We start from the raw sequence: 5,915 nt of genomic DNA, 5'->3' as shown, positions 1-5,915 counted from the left end.
CGGTAGTGGTAGGAGGAAGAGGCAGGGAGAGATTGGAACCAGGAATAAATGGCGCTGAAACATCTACAGAAAAAATTCACCAAAATGGAGATTTAGATAGAAAAATCTAAGGATAGGAATTAACCATTTGAAAAAGCTGGGTTAACATGATAAAAAATGCTATCCATCTTCAGAAAGAGAATTGATGGACTCAGAGTACCAAAAAAAGATGAAGTATAATTTTTCAGTTTATTTTTATTGCTTTTTTGCAACATGGAAAATATGGATATGTTTTGCATGACTTCACATGTATAATCGATATCATTTTGCTTGCTTTCTCATGGGTGGTGGAGGGGTAGGAGGGAAGGAGAGAATTTGAAAATCAAAATGCTAAAAAATGAATGTTAAAAAATTTTAAATGTAAAAAAAATTTTAATAAAGTTTTTTTTTTTAAGTCAGGTTGACATAAAGTCAGAAACCCTGACAATGCAGTGGAAGCAGAAAGACAAGTTCAGAAATGGACACCTGAACAAGACTTGAACACACTGCAACTGAAGGTGACTGCTCTGGAGAACAGGTCGGAGGGAGGGGGCTGGGGAAAACAATGAAGAATAAAATAATTTGATCACTTTATTTCATAGAAAAGTTTGCAAAATTATAAAAACAAACAAGTGGCACTCTACAAACTGAAAGAAATCACAGAATTCTACCAACAAGGCCTTAAAATTCAACTCTCCCAGGCATGGGAGAGTTTCCATTTGACCATGATGGAACTTGTAAATTACCAAACAAAACAAAAATCCTTCATACCACAAGAAGGAATACATCACTCTCCAAAAAACAGTGATTTGATTCTTAAAAGATTTCTATTTGATTATTGTTTAGTACTTTATTTTTCCCCCCAGTTATACGTAAAAACTTCTAACATTTGTTTTTAAAACCTTGAGTTCCAAATTCTTTCCCTTCCCTCTCCCTACGCCCCCCATTGAGAAGGCAAGTAATTCCATATAGGTTATACATGTGTAGTCATGCAAAACATTTCCATAATAGTCATGTTGTGAAAGAAAACAGACCAAAAAAAAAAACCAACAAACTAACTCAAGAAAAATAAAGAAAGTTAAAAAAAAAAAGCATGCTTCAATCTGTATTCAGACACCATCAGTTCTTTCTCTGGAGATGGATAGCATTTTTCATCCTAAGTCCTTCAGAGTTGTCTTGGATCATTGTATTGCTGAGAATAGCTAAGTCATCCACAGCTGGTCATCTGTGTACACAGTACATTTCACTTTGCAGCAGCATGTGCAAGTCTTTCCAGGTTTTCCTGAGAGCATCCTGCTCATCATTTCTTACAGTACAATAGCAGTCCATCATAATCACATACCACAATTTGTTCAGCCATTCCCAAACTGATGGGCTTCCCTTCAACTTCTAATTCTTTACCTCCAAAAAAGAGCTGCTATAAATATTTTTGTACATATAGGTCCTTTTCCTTTTTTTTTTTTTCCTCTTTTGGGATACAGACCTAGTAGTTGTATTGCTAGGTCAAAGGGTATGCATGATTTTATAGCCCCCTGAGCATAGTTCAAATTGCTCTACAGAATGGTTTAACAAGTTCACAACTCCACCCACAGTGCATTAACGTCCCATTTTCCCCACATCCCATTCAACATTTGTCATTTTCCATTTTTGTCCTATTAGTCAATCTAATAAGTATGAAGTAATACCTCAGATTTGTTTTAATTTGCATTGCTCCAATCAATAGTGAGTTAGAGCATTTTTTCATATGGCTATAAATAGCTTGGGTTACTTCATCTGAAAACTGATCATATATTTTGATCATTTATCAACTGGTGAATGGCTCTTATTTTTATAAATTTGAATCAGTTTTCTATGTTTGAGAAATGAGGCCTTTATCAGAGAAACTTGCTTCAAAAACTTTTTTTCCCAGTTACTATTGCTAACTGCATTTCCCTCCATCCTATTCCTCCTCCCCTGTTTATTCTATTCTTTCACTCTCTCTTCAAAAGTGCTTTGCTTCTGACTACCCTCTCCCCCAATCTGCCCTCCCTTCTATCACCGCCCCCCCTTCTCTTATCCCTTTCCCCTTCTACTTTCCTGTAGGGTAGGACAGATTTCTATACCCATTTGAGTGCGTATGTTATTCCCTCTTTGAGACAATTCTGATGAGAGTAAGGTTCACTCACTCCCCCCACCTCCCCTTCTTCCTCTCCACTGTAAAAGCTTTTTCTTGCCTCTTTTCTGTGAGATAATTTACCCTGTTCTACTCTCTTTCCCTTTCTCTTTCTCCCACTACATTCCTCTCACCCCTTAATTTTATTTTTTAGATATCATCCCTTCATATTTAACTCATATCTGTGCCCTCTGTCTATATATACTCCAACTGCCCTAATAATGAGAAAGGTCTTATGGGTTACAAGTATCATCTACCCATGTAGGAATGTAAACAGTTTAACCTTATTAAGTCCCTTATGATTTCCCTTTCCTGTTTACCTTTTTATGCTTCTCTTGAGTCTTATATTTGAAAGTCAAATTTTCTCTTCCGCTCTAATCTTGTCATCAAGAATGCTTGAAAGACCTTTATTTCATTGAATATCCATCTTTTCCCCTGAAGGATTGTAAGGTTATTCTTGGTTGTAATCCTAGCTCCTTTGCCCTCCCAAATATCATATTCTAAGCCCCCAATCCTTTAATGCAGAAGCTGCTAAATCTTGGGTTATCCTGACTGTGGCTCCACAGTACTTTGTTTCTTTCTGGCTGCTTGCAATATTTTCTCCTTGATTTGGGAGCTCTGGAATTTGGCTACAACATTCCTGGTAGTTTTCATTTTGGAATCTCTTTCAGAAGGTGATTGGTGGATTCTTTCAATTTCTAATTTACTCTCTGGTTCTAGAATATCAGGGCAGTTTTCCTTGATTTTTTTTTTTTTTGGCTAGGCAATGGGGTTAAGTGAGTTGGTGCTCTATCCACTGCACCACCTAGCTGCCCCTTTAAGTGACTTGCCCAGGGTCACACAGCTAGTTAAGTGTCAAGTGTTTGGTCTGAGACCAGATTTGAACTCGGGTCCTCCTGACTTCAGGGCCAGTGCTCTATCCACTGTGCCACCTAGCTGCCCCTGATAATTTCTTGAAAGATGATGTCTAGGCTCTTTCTTTGATCATGGCTTTCAGGTAGTCCAAAAAATTTTAAATTATCTCTCCTGAATCTATTTTCAAGGTCAGTTGTTTTTCCAATGAGATACTTCACATTGTCTTCTATTTTTTCATTCTTTTGGTTTTGTTTTATTGTTTCTTGATTTCTCATAAAGTCATTAGCTTCCATTTGCTCGATTCTAATTTTTATGGTGCCTTTTTAAGTCATTCTTCTCCTCATTGGCTTTTTGTACCTCTTTTACCATTTGGCCTAGTCTGTTTTTTAAGATGTTATTTTCTTCAGTAATTTTTTTTGTGTGTGTCTCCTTTACCAAGTTGTTGACTCATTTTTTCATGATTTTCTTGCATCAATCTCATTTCTCTTCCCAATTTTTTCTGAGTTGTTGGTTGGGATACATATGCCCCAGGCATCAGAAATCGTGCTCTCTAGGCTTGTGGTCTTAAATTTATTCCAGTTTAATACTTTTCAACTAAGTTATCACTTCACTACCACTATATTCCCATAACATGTAGGCAGCTGGGTGGAACAGTGGAAAGAGCCTTGGACTTGGAGTCAGGAAGACCTAAGTCTGAATTCAGCCTTAGACACTTCCTAGCTGTGTGACCCTAAGTCACTGAACTTGTGTGCCTCAGTTTCCTTATCTGTAAAATGGGGACAATTATATCACTTACATCCCAGGGTTGTCATGGAATAAAATGAACTATTTGTAAAGTGATTTGCAAACCTTGAAGTGCTATATAAAGCTATTATGTTAATCACAGGATTCAGAATCATAGACTGAAAGCAAAAAAGGGCCTTAGAGATCATCTCCAGGGGTGGGGAACCTGCGGCCTTGAGGCCACATGTGGCCTGCTAGGTCCTTGGGTGCAGCCTTTTGACTGAGTTCAAGTTTTACAGAACAAATCCTTTTGTTAAGGGGGTTTATTCTGTGAAGTTTGGATTCAGTCAAAGGGCCACACTTGAGGACCTAGAGGGCCACATGTGGCCTCAAGACTGCAGGTTCCCCACCCCGATCTAATCCAACCTCATTTTACAGGAGGAAATAGACCCAGAGAATTGCAGTGACTTGCCCAAGGTCACATAGCTAACAAGAGCAGAGCTTAGAGTCTAATCCAGGTCCTCAGACTCCACACTCAACAAGTTGTTCATTGCTATGCACTGCCTCATCTCTTTTCCTTCAAATCTAAGTATACTGTTTGAAGGCAAGAGATGGTCAATCAAAAAGATTTTATGGAATTCCTGGGGGGGAAAAAACCTTTCAAAAAAGACTTTTTTTCTGGGGCAGCTAGGTGGTGCAGTGGACAGAACACCAGCCCTGGAGTCAGGAGGACCTGAGTTCAAATCCAGCCTCAGACACATAACACTCACTAGCTGTGTGACTCTGGACAAGTCACTACATTTTAAAAAATGGTTTTATAGCTTGTATTTCTTTCCTTGAGAACAGCTTGTTCATCTATTCATATCTGTTTATCACTTATCAACTGAGCAATGACTTATTCTTATAAACTTGAATCCATTCCTTTTATATCAAGAAACTTGCTGCAAAGATTTTTTTCCTTACATAACTGCTTCCCTTCTAAACTTAGCTGTGTTTGACTTGTTTGTTGTGCAAAAAAAAAATTTTTTTTTTAAGTAATCAAAATTGTCCATTTTATCTTCTTTGATTCTCTCTAGTCTTTGGTCATGAACTCTTCTCATGTCCATAAATCTGAAATTTCTTACTCATTTCTCTAATTTATGACATACCTTTTATACGTAGGTGATGTATGCATTAGTTTATCTTGGTGCATGATGTGAGGTGATCTAAACCTAATTTCTGCCAGATTGCTGTCCAGTTTTTGTCAAATAGTAAGTCTTTATGCCATTAGCTGGGGTCTTTGGATTTAAAGAACAATAGGCTATTCTGTTTATTTCTGCTCCACTGATCGATATCTCACTCTCTTAAACCAAATTGTTTTAATAATTACTACTTTGTAGTATAGTTTCATTATCTAATCCTGCTACTCTTCCACGTTTTTCATCATCTCCCTTGAGATTCTTGACCTTTTGTTCCTCCAAACGAATTTCATGATTTGCTTCTAGTCCTACAAATAAGCAATACCTACTATGTGCCCGGCACTAAGTGGTAGTTTGATTGGTATGGTACTAATTCATTTAGGGGTTATTGTATATACTGACTGGGCCTATCCGTAAGCAATTAATTACCCTCCAATTATTTGTCTGTCTTTACTTCTAGATTTTTCAGTTGTATTCACATAGCTCCTGTGAGTACCTTCATGGGTATTTTATGCCTCCCAAGGGTTTTCTAAGTACCTCACATCATTGGCAAAAGTAAGAATTTTGTTTCTTCTTTGCCAATGTTTATTCTCTCAATTGTTTTGTTTTGGTCTTACTGCTCTAGTTGGTATTTCTAACACTATATCAAACAGAAGTGAGGAAAACGGATAGCCTTGTTTCTTTGCTGACCTTACTGGCAAGGACACAGTTCATCCCTATTACATATAATGCAGCATCTTGGTTTTAGATATGTACTATCTACCATGTTAAGGAAAGGTCCATTTATTCCCGTTTTCTAGTGTGTTTAACAAAAAAGGAAATTGCTGTTTTCCAAAAGCCTTTTCTACATCTTTTGATATAATCTTGACTTTTATTGTTCTTGTCAATATAGCCAATTGTGTTTATTATTTTCCTAGTAATAAACTCTGACTGTACAGGGTATAAATTCAAGCCAGTCGTGTGTGTGTGTGTTCTTTGTGATATTTTGC

The sequence above is a fragment of the Vombatus ursinus genome, unplaced genomic scaffold (genome assembly GCF_900497805.2).
Source record: "Vombatus ursinus unplaced genomic scaffold, bare-nosed wombat genome assembly UNPS02014831.1, whole genome shotgun sequence".
Classification (NCBI taxonomy): Eukaryota; Metazoa; Chordata; class Mammalia; order Diprotodontia; family Vombatidae; genus Vombatus; species Vombatus ursinus.
Note: the sequence above shows the minus strand (reverse complement) of the source record.